The 14258-nt window shown below is 37.3% G+C and overlaps 1 pseudogene; it reads left to right on the forward strand.

The window, feature by feature from the left end:
• The first annotated feature begins 12607 nt into the window (after positions 1 to 12607).
• LOC140502494 (uncharacterized protein C1orf198 pseudogene) overlaps positions 12608 to 14258 on the forward strand; it is a 138278-nt pseudogene continuing 136627 nt past the window's right edge.

Below are 14258 nucleotides of genomic sequence, written 5' to 3' on the forward strand. Positions count from 1 at the left end.
ATTTCCCCTCATCCTATTTATTCTATTCTCTCTTTTGACCTTGTCCCTCCCCAAAAGTGTTTACTTCTAATTACTCCATCTTCCTATTTACCCTTCATTCTATCATCCCCCTGCCCCACTTTTCCCCTTCTCCCTTACTTTCCTGTAGAGTAAGATAAATTTTCATACCAAATTGAGTGTGCATGTTATTCCCTCCTTAAGCCAAATGTGATGAGAGTAAGCTTCATTTTTTCCTTCTCACCTCACTGCTTTTTCCCTCCACTGATAAAACTTTTCCTTCCCTCTTTCATGAGACAATTTGTCCCATTCCATTTCTCCCTTTCTCCTCCCAATATATTCCTCTCTCATCCCTTAATTTTATTTTTTAGATATCATCCCTTCCTATTCAACTCAACCTGTGCTCTTTGTCTATAGATATATGTGTATAATCCCTCCAACTACCCAAATGCTGAGAAAAGTTTTAAGAGTTACAAATATTATCTCTCCATCTAGGAATGTAAACAGTTTAACTTTAGTAAGTCCATTATGATTTCTCTTTTCTGTTCACCTTTTCATGTTTCTCTTGATTCCATTGTTTGAAAGTCAAATTTTCTTTTCAACTCTGGTCTTTTCATCAAGAATGCTTGAAAGTCCTCTTTTTCATTTAACGACCATTTTTTCCCCTGATATATTATACTCAGTTTTGCTGGGTAGGTGAATCTTGGTTTTAATACTAGTTCCTTTGACTTCTGGAATATCATATTCTAAGCCCTTCAATCCCTTAACGTAGAAGCTGGTAGATCTTGTGTTATCTGGATTTTATTTCCACAGTACTGGAATTATTTCTTTCTGATTGCTTGCAATATTTTCTCCTTGACCTGGGAACTCTGGAATTTGGTTACGATATTTCTAGGAGTTTCTCTTTTCAGCTTTCTTTCAGGAGGTGATTGGTGGATTCTTTCAATAACTAATTTGTCCTGTGGTTCTAGAATGTCCTTGATAATTTCATGAAAGATGATGTCTAGGCTCTTTTTTTTTTGATCTTGGCTTTCAGGAAGTTCCATAATTTTCAAATTGCCTCTCCTGGATCTATTTTACAGGTCAATAGTTTTTCCAATGAGATATTACACATTATCTTCTATTTTTTCATTCTTTTGGTTTTGTTTTGTAATATCTTGGTTTCTCATAAAGTCATTAACTTCAATCTGCTCCATTCTAATTTTTAAAGAACTATTTTCGTCAGTGAGCTTTTGAACCTTCTTTTCCATTTGGCTAATTCTGCTTTGTAAAGCATTCTTCTCCTCATTGACTTTTTGGACCCTTTTTTGCCCACTGAGCTAGTGTATTTTATAGGTGTTATTTTCTTCAGCCTTTTTTTGGGTCTCCTTTAGCAAGGTGTTGACTCACTTTTCATGATTTTCTTCCATAGCTCTCATTTTTCTTCCCAATTTTTCTTCCACCTTTCTTATTTGATTTTTAAAATCCTTTTTGAGCTCTTCCATGGCCAAGAGCACTAAATATTTATTTTGGAGGTTTTTAAATGCAGAAGCCTTGACTTTTAGGTCTTCCTCTGATGATATGCATTGTTCTTCCTCATCCAAAAAGATGGAGAAAAATACCTGTTCACCAAGAAAGTAACCTTCTATAATTATTTTTCCCTTGTTTGGGGCATTTTCCCAGTCAGTTACTTGACTTTTGAGTCCTTTGTCAAAAGGAGGGTATACTCTGGCTACCTGTAAGTTCTCAATTCCTCCAAGGTGGTGCAATCAAGGGAGAGGAGTTTGCTCCTCTCCTGGCCTGCACTCTGATCTGGAAGTTGCCAAAGCTTGTCTTCCCAGAATTTTTAAGTAGAATTCCCTTTCCAGAGCCTCCACCAGCTCTACCATGCCAGCACTCTTCCTCACCCTAGGACTTCCAGTCAGAGCTGAGACCCAGATCAGTGGCTCAGTTCCCACAGGGTCTTTAGGCTAAGGGCTCCAAAAATGGATGCTGCTGCTGAGGCCGCTGACTAGAGCCAGAGCTAGGAGAAGACCCTACTCCCTTTTCACTCAAGTGAAAAAGCTTATTTGCTGACCTTTGAAGCTGTCTTTGGCTTTTATGAGTTGAGGGATTTGGGACACTCAACTGCTGCTGGGAATTCTGCCCCCAAGGCTTGCTCTCATCCTGTTCTTGCTGCCAAGGCTGGGCTGCACTTTCCTCCATGCACTCTGCTCCACTCTTGGTGTGATAGACCTTTCCTGTTGGACTTCCAGGCTTCTTTGGGCTAGAGATCTCCTTCACTCTATGGTTTTGTGGCTTCCGCTGCTCTAGAATTTGTTTAGAGTCATTTTTACAGATATTTTATGGGCTATGGAGGGGAGGTTCTACAGGTCAGTCTTTCTACTCAGTCATCTTGGCTCTGCCTCCTACTCTGTTTCACAAAGAAATTAAAGATTCTCTGACTAAAGTTGTTTCACATCTCTTTTGATTTTTTATTGTGACTGATTTAATAAACTAATTTCCCTAGAAAATGGTGATAATCTGTGTTAAAGACTATTCTTTTATTTATTCCTCATTTTTTTTTGTTTTACTTAGGAAGCCATTTTAAACTGGGCAGGTTAGAACTATTTTAACTGAATGCCATTTTTTCTCATTTTGAATTATTTCTCTTAGGTATTAATGGTGTTATTTGCTATAAGTTGATTGTGTAAGTGTACGTACACAACTTCAGAAATGATTCACACCTAAGTCATTTCATCTACACTAAAGCATAACTTTCCTTTTTTGTGAAGTTAATCAGGGTTAACAATATTTAGTATCTTCTAATTCTTCTTCTTTTTGAGGGGTGAGAAAAGATTCTTAAGACATGGTTGTAAGGCTTTTATATACTCTGTAAGTCTTCAGAATCACTAATTTCTTACACCTAAATAATGTTTTAAGTGTATTTTTCATCATTTCCCACTATGCCCACTTTTTCATTAATATCACCTAGTATTGTAATTAGTATCTTTTGGAGAATCTTCCAGATTTCTTTATAAAGTTCCTCTACTTCTTGTTCAATGCAATACATGATGACATGTACAATTTGTACATGAATTTTACAAATAAAGTACAATTATATTTTTAGTGGTCTTTTTATTAAACAGATGCTTCTCATGAATCTTTAATATGAAATAACCAACTGTCCTATACAATGACATTTCTATATTTCTAAATTTTTTCACCATTACTGTCCTTTGTACATGCTGTCTTCCAGGTACTCTGGCCTACTTGCATTTCCTTGTATACAACAATTTACCTCCTTTTTCTGTGCCTTGATACAAAGAATCCCAGTGTCTGTAATGCTCATCATTCTCTTCTCCACCTTTGAAGACCTCTGCCTCCATCAAAATCTCAAGTTCTATGTCCTACAGCATACTTTTCCTAGCCTTTCCTCATTGTCAGCACTTCCCACTTTGCTAAATTAGTTTTTGTGCTACTCATCATATTTGTTGTGCTTCCCTAACTAGAATTTAAGATCTTTAATGAAAGAATTGTTGACACTTTTTTTTTTTTGGTAACTCAGGTACCTGGTATGTATAGTAGGTTCTCAAATCAAGCTTCTAACTGCTGTCAAAGGGAGCTGTTGACCATTCATGGAATTCCCTTAGCTACACTAGGTGATGCAAGGTGCTGTCTGGGTCTTAACCTAACTCTGCTCTCACTCCATTTTCCACTTGCCTCTCCCAGGACTTTGAACTCATCAAATTTTCTACTTGCCCCTCTTGGCTTCTTCCCCAAAGATATGTATCTTCACTGTTAAAATTTTATCTAAATGAAAAGGCCTCTGTAGAGAGAGGGCAAAGAGGATGATGGGAGGACTCAGAGAAGTATTACATCTATAAAGCATAATTCACTGGAAACTTTATGTTGGGTGTAAATACTTAACAATAACGCACTTTCTATACTTAACAATAACTCACTTTCTTCTGAACTCACAGATAAGAATGTGTGCTTTCTCACGCTTTGCTGTTCCTTCTATTTATTCCCTACAGTTAGTGTTTGGTAATGGGTTAGGAAGCTAGTGATTTTCCACAGGAGGCTTGATTATGGGTCTTAGCCTTAACTTAGGAATCTCTGCCTATTTTAAAAGCTAGCAAACTTTCAAAATTATCTGGAAAGAAAGTGAGTCAGCAGGAACTTTGAAACACCCTGTTGTCATGTACTTTACTATGTGCTTTAGCTTCTAAGAAATGGATGGGGCGGTTCCCAGCAGTAATTGAGCATTTAGAAGACTCTCTCAATGAAATAGCATTTGCTCTATTTTTATCATCTCAATTTAAGGAGAAAACACTAGATTGAGGAGTCTGGAATATTTTTTAGGAGAAGATAAGAATTTAATTTAATATGAAAACTGTACTTTACTCAAAGAGTTGAATTTATTTTTAATTTTATCTTGTATTTAATTTTATTTTGTTAATGTATCTATTATGCCCCTTTAATTTACAAATATATCCTCCTTCCATTCCATAAAGTGTGACTCAACCCTATAAGAAAAATGTTAAAAGAAATAGAGAAAAATGCAGAAAAACTTACATATTGGCCATGCCCCACAATATATGCAATATTTCTATTTTCCTATTTCCTTTCAAAGCTCAGTTAAAATCCACCTTTTTAACATGAGACTTTTCCTGATCCACCCCAGCTGCCAGTCCCCAGCCCATTAACTTTTATTTAATTTTTTAGGGTTTTTTTTAATATATGTCAGTAAAATAATTTGTACTTTGATGCTATCATGAGTTATTAGATTACTAGGGATAGAATAAAACAACACAGATAATCAAGGGAGAAATATTGTCTTTCCTTATGAGATGTAAGTACTTCGAGAGCAGAAAGCATTTCATTTTTATATTTGTATCCCTTGCACCTAGCACAGTGCTAGCCACATTGTAAATGTTCAGTAAAATGCTTCTTGGTTGATTGATACTACATCCAGACTCTCTTACTTCTTCTATGAAGATGAGATTTTTTTTCCATTTCCAGAACTAGAAGAAGCTTGTAAAGCCATGTAGTCCAGTCCTTTTATTTTGCAGGTGAAGAAATGAAGCCAAAGGAGGGTAAGTGACTTGCCCACAGTCATACAGCTACCAAGTGCCTAGGATAGGATTTGAATCAATAAATCGGTATTTATTAAATACCTACTATGTTCCAGGCACTGTGCTGGGTCCTAGAGATACAAATTCAATGAATGATCCAATCCCTACTGAAACAGGGCTTACATTCTAAGGGAGAGATAATAAGGATGGTTAGATAGATAGATATTATAGTTGGATAGATATGTTATAAAGGCAGATGTGATAGATATAATAGATTAGATACATAGATAGATAGATAGATAGATAGATAGATAGATAGATAGATAGATAGATAGATAGATAGATAGATAGATAGATGTGCAAAAAAGAAGAATCCTTTGAACAAAAGTTGAGGAAAGACCCTCTGCTTATTAAGATGAGTTCCATTTCACCAACGAAAAGAAGTTTGCCAAACTTGAGGACACTTAGTCTATATAATCTCTCGGTCATTTTATGCACAAGCTAAGTAAGACCTCCTAGGACAACAATATCGTGTGCTACCACGATCTTGAACTAGGCATGTATAGGGCTCTACAAATGCATGCTAGGGATATTATAATTAGGGTAAATGACAGCAATAATGATAATTAATAATAATTACCATTTAGAAAGTCCTTACATATAGGCACTGTTCTAAATATTTTATAAATATCATTTCATTTGATTCTCACACCCACCTCATCTTACAGATGTTAAGTGACCTGCCAGAAGTCACATAGTATCTGAGATCAGATTTGAACTCAGGTCTTCCTAACTCCAGACCCAGCATTCTATTCACAGTATCACCAAGCTGCTTTTCAGTTAGAGAGGAAATGTTAAACTTGCTCCTACATGGAGGATGAAAAGATTCAATAGCATGATTTCAGGCACTGGGGAAAGAAATCTTTATTGATAGTGTGAAACTTCATGAAATATTTTTCCATATCTGATCAGCACTTGACTGGTACCAGAGAGAACTGTATTCAGGAAATTATTCCAGCTAAGAGAGAAAACTTTCTTTGCTGCAGGATTTCTGAAGTGAAAGCTAATTTCTTCAATCCAGAATCCCAGGATGTGTTTCACATTATTAATGGCACAAATTCACCTGCAGGACTGAAGTAGTTGATTTGGATTGCAGTTAAGAATGTATGCTGAACCAGTAATAAGGAATATTGACTTAATTTGCTTTCAGGACAACTATTTAACTTGAAGAGGAAGAAAGAAAAGTCAAACATATTTAGGGGAAGGTTAGGCATACTTGATTTTAATTTCCAAGGCTGTTTCTTTGCCTCCTTCGCCACACCCCACAAAGTCCTACCTTTTTCCATGAAACTTTATTCCAATGCTTCATTACAGTATAGGGAAGATTCTGGATGGATGCTTGAGGCCATTGTAACATGAATGTAGATTTTACCTGTCAAGTCCTACCAGTTTGGAAAGGCTTCAAAACATAGGCTCAGATCTGGATTGCATGTTTGTATGGTTGAAGAGGTAGAAGAAGGAGTGTATTCAAGGATGAGTGATAGCCTGTGCAATAAAATTTAAACTTCTGTTATGCTATTCATAGGCATATGACCTGCTATTATGGAACTATAACAGGAACTGTGATTTCATCTATTCCTTTCACTGATGCTCATCTCAACACCCCATACATTTTAGTAAATTATTTTCATGAGTTGGTTTGAACATAGACTATCCTTTTTACCCACCCACCCATGCAGAGTTGTGTTAAAATCTGATGGCCAACATTATGGTGATGTAATCAGATCAACTCTTTCAGTCTCCTTGTCTATCTGTGAGTCTGTCTCTCACTCTCTGTCTTTTCTCCTCTTCCTCCTTTCTTCCTGCTATTCCTCTCTCCCTCCTTCATTAAAAAGCTCCGTACAGCTCCACAGCTTAGTTAGAGCAGAATAAAATATTACTTAAACTGTTCTTCCTGGCCACCCAAGGAGAAAAGTAGGAGTTCCCCAAGGGCTACATTTTGCTTCTGTAGTAAAATACATCCCGAGTTAGCCATCCTACAAGTACTTAAGTGGAGCAATTCCAAAGTCAAAGATAATGAGGAAATTTATTATCTCTGAACTAGCTAGCACTTCAGGGAGTCTGTTTCTTCAGTTGATGAATGGAATGCCCCTACTAATTTTAAAAAGAAGAGCTTTTCCATGAATTTGTAGAACACTGGAAAGCACAAGGAGGAGAGATTAGTATAGTCCCAAAGATCGGATGTATTATTGGTTTTCTGTATTGTATCATACTTCAAAACATTGTCTCCCAAGAAAAGAGTTTGCCTCATTGTCATAAGAAAAGTCTATTTAGAAACAGAAACAGAAACAAAAATACTCCTCGTAATAATATCCCTAATATTTCAGAACCAGACTTCAGGTTCCATTAACAGACTATAGGTTTTATAAACAGACAGTATGCTTTGATTATTTTTTTCCTTTTCACATATTTAAATTCAAGCTAAATTTAATGAACTCAACAATGATTTCTCCTGATAATTTTAATGAAGTGCAAGTGACATTGTTGCCAACACCAAGTGGCTTAACAACTGGTAGTCGACTTCCACCTACTTATCTGAAACCATATAACTTAATCTTTTATCAGACTGAGTCCTCATGATAGATCATTGCTCAGTAACTTCCCCAGATATTTGATAATATAATGTTTTTGAATGAGGCACATAGCAGCGATGATGGAATTTTAGCTCTAAAGTTAGAAAGGACCTGAAAAATGATCTAGTCCAAACTCCTCATTTTATGGATGAGGAAAAGAGTCTCAGAAAATAGGTCATTTGGCCAGGATAAAATAGGAAGTAGTGGAGCCAATACTGAATTGAGGTGCCCTACCTCCAAGTTCAAAGAGACATGTTCTTTTCCTTGTATCATGATCTTTGCTTTGAAGAATCACTTACTTTCTAATCCCATTTGGACAGATTCATCTATTGCTTTATTTGACATCAGAATCATTATGCATATTCAAGAAAATTGTGTTTATCACAGATAAGTAAGAATTCAAGATATCCCTTTTCATTTAAAAATATAACAGATTAAAGTTTCCCTTAAATACTAACCTAGAAGCATTTTTTGCATGTGTGCTTAAAATGATATGTACTAACTTCAGCGTGGACTTTAATAAGAAAACAGGCAAATTTTCAAATGATTCCTTGGTCTGAAGAATTCCAGTGTGCAAATTCCCCCAACTGCAGCAAAACCCACCTTGTCAAGAATATGAGGAGTATGTAGGAGTATATGAGGGTAAGTGATTTGTTGAAAGTTATATATCTAGTAAGGTGCAGAGGAACACTTTAAATTTAGCTTTTCCTATCTCCAAGCTCAGCACTCTGTCTACTAGACTGTAATCTATGTGCATATTTATAATAAATGTATATCAAGTTTGTGTTACAAATCATATTGTTATACATATACAATTTATGATATACATATTTATGTATATATGATTATACACATATAATTTGGATACATTACCTGGAGTCAGGGACATCTGAGTTCTAATATAACCTCAGATATTTAGTGTGTGATGCTAAGTCACTTAACCTTTCCTCATCTGTGAAATTGGCATAATAATGTTACCTACTTCCCACAAAAGTTGTGAAAAATGAAATGAGTTGGTATCTGTAAACATTTAACAAATTTTAATGTGAAATATAAATGTTATTATAAAATTACACTCATATTATTCTAATATCTGAGTATGTAGAGTTTTGTGATTCATCTACAGTGGTAAGGAACCTACATCCTTGAGGCCACATGTGACCCTCTTGGTCCTCAAGTGTGGTCCTTTGACTGAATCCAAATGTCACAGAACAAACCCCCAATTGTAATCTTGAGGCCACAGGTTCCTGACTGCTGGAACATGTTCTGTATAGCATTTCATTTGAACCTCATCCTGGTAATTTTTAACAGGACTTGGGGTCCCCTGTCAAGATTATATGGAAGGCTTTCTTCTGCCATTGACCACAGAAATATACTTGTCTAATACTCTGGGAGGGCTCATTTCATAATTTCCCAAACCCTGTATCAGAATGTTAAGTATTTGATGATGATACTTAGCATCTGTCCTCTTTGCAATGTCTAGGAATTCGAAGGAGATAAAACTTTACTATAAATAGTTGGATAATAAACTAAACTATGTGAATATCTTTGTCATACCATTTTGTAGATAAACACATGCTGTGAAAAATATGGTTTTTAAAACTGTTGCTATAGAATATGAATATTTCATTTTTTAAAATGAATTCAATAAAATAAGAAAATTGTGATTTGAAAAGCACTCCTAAGAAATAAAAAATTTTTAAAAATATAATTTATTTTTCTGTTCTTTGTATTGATTTATTTATTTTAGTCAACATTCATTTCCACGAGATTTTGAGTCCTAAATTTTCTTCCTACCTCTCCCCTCACCCCACCACAAGATGACTTGTATTCTCATAACCCCTTGCCCCAGTCTCCTCTCCCCTCTAACACTGGTTCACCCTGTATCCCCCTCCCCCTCCTTTTCTTATAGGGAAAGTAGATTTCTACACCTTATTACTTCTATATCCTATTTCCCACTTGAACGTAAAAACAATTTTTAACATTTGTTTTTATAACTTTGAATTCCAAATTCTCTCCCTTCTTCCATCCTCATCACTGAGAAGACAAGCAATTCAACATAGGTTATACATGTATTGTTATGCAAAACACTTCCATAATAGTCATGTTGTAAAGGACTATGTTTTCCTCCATCCTATCCTGCCCCCTTTATTTATTCTATTCTCTTCTTTGATCCTATCCCTGTTCAAAAGTGTTTGCTTCCAAATATCACCTCTCCCAATCTGTCCTCTCTTCTATCACCCCTTTTATCCCTTTCCCCCTACTTTCCTGTAGGATAAGATACCCAATTGAGTATGTAGTTTATTCTTTCCTTAAGCCAAATCCAATTAGAGTTAGGTTCATTCACTCCCTCTCACCAACCACTTCTTCCTCTCCAATGTAAAAGCTTTTTCTGACCTCTTTTATGTGTGATAATTTACCACATCCTAACTCAACCTTTCTCCTTTTGTTTTCTGTTTTTAATTTATTCCATTCATGTCTTTTTTTTTATTAAACTTTTAACATTCATTTTAAGAAAATTTTGGGTTCCAAATTTTCTCCCCTTTTGTCCCCTCTCCCCACCCCAAAACACCAAGCATTTTAATTGCCCCTATCACCGATCTGCTCTCTCTTCTATAATCCCTCTCTGCCCTTGTCTCCATCTTCTCTTTTGTCTTGTAGGGCCAGATAACTTTCTATACTCCTTTACCTGTATTTCTTATTTCCTAGTGGCAAGAACAGTACTCGACAGTAGTTCATAAAACTTTGAGTTCCAACTTCTTTACCTCCCTCCCTCCTCACCCCTTCCCTTTGGAAGGCAAGCAATTCAATATAGGCCAAATCTGTGTAGTTTTCCAAATGACTTCCATAATAGTCATGTTGTGTAAGACTAACTATATTTCCCTCCATCCTATCCTGTCCCCCATTACTTCTATTCTCTTTTGATCCTGTCCCTCCTCATGAGTGTCGACCTCAAATTGCTCCGTCCTCCCCATGCCCTCCCTTCCATCATCCCCCCTACCCTGCTTATTCCCTTATCTCCCACTTTCCTGTATTGTAAGATAGGTTTTCATACCAAAATGAGTGTGCATTTTATTCCTTCCTTTAGTGGAATGTGATGAGAGTAAGCTTCATGTTTTTCTCTCACCTCCCCCCTTTATCCCTCCACTAATAAGTCTTTTCCTTGCCTCTTTTATGAGAGATAATTTGCCCCATTCCATTTCTCCCTTTCTCCTCCCAATATATTTCTCTCTCACTGCTTGATTTCATTGTTTTAAGATATGAGCCCATCCTCTTCAATTCACTCTGTCTCTATGTATGTGTACCTGTGTGCATGTGTGTGTGTGTAATCCCACCCAGTACCCAGATACTGAATAGTTTCCAGAGTTACTAATATTGTCTTTCCATGTAGGAATGTAAACAGTTCAACTTTAGTAAGTCCCTTATGACTTCTCTTTGCTGTTCACCTTTTCCTGGTTCTCTTCATTCTTGTGTTTGAAAGTCAAATTTTCTTTTCAGCTCTGGTCTTTTCATCAAGAATGCTTGAAAGTCCTCTATTTCATTGAAAGACCAATTTTTCCCCTGAAATATTATACTCAGTTTTGCTGGGGAGGTGATTCTTGGTTTTAGTCCTAGTTCCTTTGACTTCTGGAATATCCTACTCCACACCCTTCTATCCCTTATTGTAGAAGCTGCTACATCTTGTGTTATCCTGATTGTATTTCCACAATACTTGAATTGTTTCTTTCTAGCTGCTTGCAATATTTTCTCCTTGACCTGAGAACTCTGGAATTTGGCCACAATGTTCCTAGGAGTTTCTCTTTTTGGATCTCTTTCAGGCAGTGATTGGTGGATTCCTTGAATACTTATTTTGCCCTCTGGTTCTAGAATCTCAGGGCAGTTTTCCTTGATAATTTCATGAAAGATGATGTGTAGGCTCTTTTTTTGGATCATGGCTTTCAGGTAGTCCCATAATTTTTAAATTGTCTCTCCTGGATCTATTTGCCAGGTCAGTTCTTTTTCCAATGAGATATTTCACATTATCTTCCATTTTTTCATTCTTTTGGTTTTGTTTTGTGATTTCTTGGTTTCTCATAAAGTCATTAGCCTCCATCTATTCTATTCTAATTTTGAAAGAACTATTTTCTTCAGCGAGCTTTTGAACCTCCTTTTCCATTTGGCTAATTCTGCTTTTGAAAGCATTCTTCTCCTCATTGGCTTTTTGAACCTCTTTTGCCAATTGAGTTAGGTATTATTTTCTTCAGCATTTTTTTGGTTCACCTTTAGCAGGGTGTTTATTTGTTTTTCATGCTTCACTTGCATGTCTCTCATTGCTCTTCCCAGTTTTTCCTCCACCTCTCTAACTTGATTTTCAAAATCTTTTTTGAGCTCTTCCACGGTCTGAGCCCATTGAGTGGGCTGGGATACAGAAGCCTTGACTTCTGTGTCTTTCCCTAATGGTAAGCATTGTTCTTCCTCATCAGAAAGGAAGGAAGGAAATACCTGTTCACCCTCTATAGTCTTATTTTTTTCCCTTTTCTGGGCATTTTCCCCTCCAGTGACTTGACTTCTGAATATTCTCTTCACACCCACTTGGCCTTCAGATCCTCCCAGCCAGAGCTTGGGGTCTGAGATTCAAATGCTGCTCCCCAGCCTCAGGGCTTCCATGGCGGCAGGGCTGCTATTCAGTGTGAGATCAAGTTCAGGTGCTCAGGTGGGGGCAGGGCCACCTGACGGGCTCAGTTCCCTCAGGGGTTTTATGCAGAGACCTTCAACAATGGATCTGGGCTCCTCCCTGCTTGGGGAGCCCTGGTCTGCTGCTGCCTCCCCTGCTGCCTCCCAAGGGGGCCTGAGTTATGGGGACACCCCACTCCCCTCTCGACCCACCAAAGAGACCCTCTCATCGACCCCCATCACCTGTGGGTGGAAGGACCCCCGTGGCCACTGGAGCTTCCGTCCCCGATGCCCACCGGGATCCGCTCCTCTAAGCACTGCGCGGCCAAGGAGGGCTGGGCTCTGGGTCTGCAGCACGACGGACCTTTTGCAAGAGGTTTGTAGGCTCTCTGGAACAGAAACCTCCTCTGCTCCACCATTCTGTGTCCCTCTGCTGCTCCAGAATTCACCAGGAGTTATTTTTTACAGGTGCTCTATGGGCTGTGGGTTCGGAGCTAGTGTATATGCATTTTTCTACTCCGCCATCTTAGCTCTGCTCCTCCCTTTCTCCTTCTTCAGATATATTCTTCTCCCACCTCTTAATTTTATTTTTTAGATATCATCCCTTCATAATCAACTCACCCTATGCACTCTTAGTGTGTGTGTGTGTGTGCATGTGTACATATATAAGCACACACACACACACACACACACACACACACACACACACACACACACACATCTCTGGAATATCATATTCCAAGCCCTTGGATCCCTTAGTGTAAAAGCTGCTAGATCTTATATTATCCTGATTGTTTCCGCAATACTTGAATTGTTTCTTTCTGGCTGCCTGCAATATTTTCTCCTTGACGTGGGAGTTCTGGAATTTGGCTACACTATTCATAGGAGTTTTTCATAGGATCTCTTTCAAGAGGTGATCAGTGGATTCTTTCCATTTCTATTTTGCCTTTTGGTTCTAGAATATTGGGGTAGGTTTTTTTTGATAATACCTTCAAAGATGAAGTCCAGGCTCTTTTTTTGATCATGGCTTCCAGGTAAGCAATAGGTTTTTAAATTATCTCTCCTGGATCTATTTTCCAGCTAAGCTGTTTTTTTCCAATGAGATATTTCACCTTGTCTCCCTTTTTTTTCTTTTGGTTCTGTTTTATAATTTCTTGATTTCTCATATAGTCATTAGCTTCCATTTGCTCCATTCTAATTTTGAAGGAATTATTTTCTTCATTGAGCTTTTGAACCTCCTTTTCCATTTGGCTAATTCTGCTTTTTTAAGGCATTCTTCTTCTTATTGGTTTTCTGAATCTCTTTTGCCATTTGGGTTAGTCTATTTTTAAGGTGTTATTTTCTTCAGTATTTGGGGGTTCTCCTTTAGCAAGTTGCTGACTAGTTATTCATGATTTTCTTTCATTACTCTCATTTCTCTTCCAAATTTTTCTTCTACTTACTTGATTTATAAAATCCTTTTTGAGCTCTTCCATGGCCTGCAACCAATTCATATTTTTCTTGGAGGCTTTGAATGTAGGAGTTTTGACTATGTTGTCTTCTTCTGGTTTTATGTTTTGGTCTTCTTTGTCACCAAAGTAAGATTATATAGTCTAAATTTGTTTTTTGATATCTTCTCATTTTTCCAGCTAAATACTTGACTTTATAACTCTTTATCAAGGAAGGGCTCTACTTCCAGTGGGGGACAGGTGGTATACCGTCCCAAAGTTCAGGGGTTTTATGCATCTCTTTTCAGAGATATTTCTACAGAAATGTACATTTTCATTTCTTCCAAAGTTCTATGATCAAAGGAGAGGTGTTTGCTCCTTTCCTGATTTGTACTCTTCTCTGTGAGTAACCCCAAGCACTCTTTTCTGTCTTTGAATTATGAGGAGAATTCCATCTCCACTGCACCACAAGCTCCTCCACACCAGCACTCCTCTTCACCCCAGGACCTCCA

This window comes from Notamacropus eugenii, chromosome 4 (assembly GCF_028372415.1).
Source record: "Notamacropus eugenii isolate mMacEug1 chromosome 4, mMacEug1.pri_v2, whole genome shotgun sequence".
Taxonomy (NCBI): domain Eukaryota; kingdom Metazoa; phylum Chordata; class Mammalia; order Diprotodontia; family Macropodidae; genus Notamacropus; species Notamacropus eugenii.